Here is a 1,049-nt window from a genome sequence, read left to right on the forward strand (position 1 = left end):
CAACCGGCCCCGTGAGGATATACAGGGCTCATGCGGATACAGCGTATGGGTTAGAAAACATGGATCTGAGAGTCCTCTGCCGTTATGAAACAGCGTGTGTGGGGGATAAATAAAGTGTCGTATTTCTGAAGCTACAGAAAGTACTATGCAAGGATTTACTGTCACATCTTTGTATTTAAAATGAACAGCATACCTCATCAAACCAAGAATGAATGAAATACACCAGCCACTACAAATCATTTAATCACCACCAACAGCTATGCTGCCTGCTGACACCCACAGATGTCCACTGTTCAGTTACAGCTTCAAGAACCCCTCTATCACAGAGAGCGACAAGCGACATGGAACACCCTTGGCATTTATGTTGACAGTGGTGGAAGTGACAGAACACAGCGATTTGCACAGAAGGAAGGACAGCCTATCCACACACTTCTGTGAATTGCTAATATCTGTCCTGATCCAAAAAATTATTTTGGTGACTTACATTTTACTTCACAAACAAAGCCAAACATATTTGCTGGTGATGGGGAAGGGACTAAGGGATACTGTATTTCAAAAGAGAGTGCTTGGTGCTCACAGTGGGTCTGCAGTTGCTTAATGATCCTAGGTCAGTTTCTAGTCCTTTATTTGAGAAACAGGAAAATTGTTTCTAACCTCAGGAAGAGATGTTTTTCATAATAGTGTAACTCCAAAAGCACTGCAGTACTTAAAAGGGACAATTAAAAAAAAAAAAATCTGGAAAGACAAGACATATGGTCCGCAAAAATAAAATATATCTATCTCCTCGTGTGTACTTGAGAGGTGTAATAACCTTCGTGTAAAATACATTTTTAAGAAGATCCGATTGCCACGTCACTTTGACTTATTGCTGAGCACAGAGATGAGGATATCCAGGTTTGGAAGCGGGAATAGAGTCCTCTATCCTAGGGAACAAGGCGGGAACGGCCCGCAGCTGCGGCACCGGCGGCGGGCGAGCCGGCGTGGCGTGGGAAGGCGCCGTCGTTGACATTTGCGATTAAGGGACGGACAGAGGTCGGATCCCGCCGGTC

Source organism: Meleagris gallopavo, chromosome 7 (genome assembly GCF_000146605.3).
Source record: "Meleagris gallopavo isolate NT-WF06-2002-E0010 breed Aviagen turkey brand Nicholas breeding stock chromosome 7, Turkey_5.1, whole genome shotgun sequence".
Lineage (NCBI taxonomy): Eukaryota > Metazoa > Chordata > Aves > Galliformes > Phasianidae > Meleagris > Meleagris gallopavo.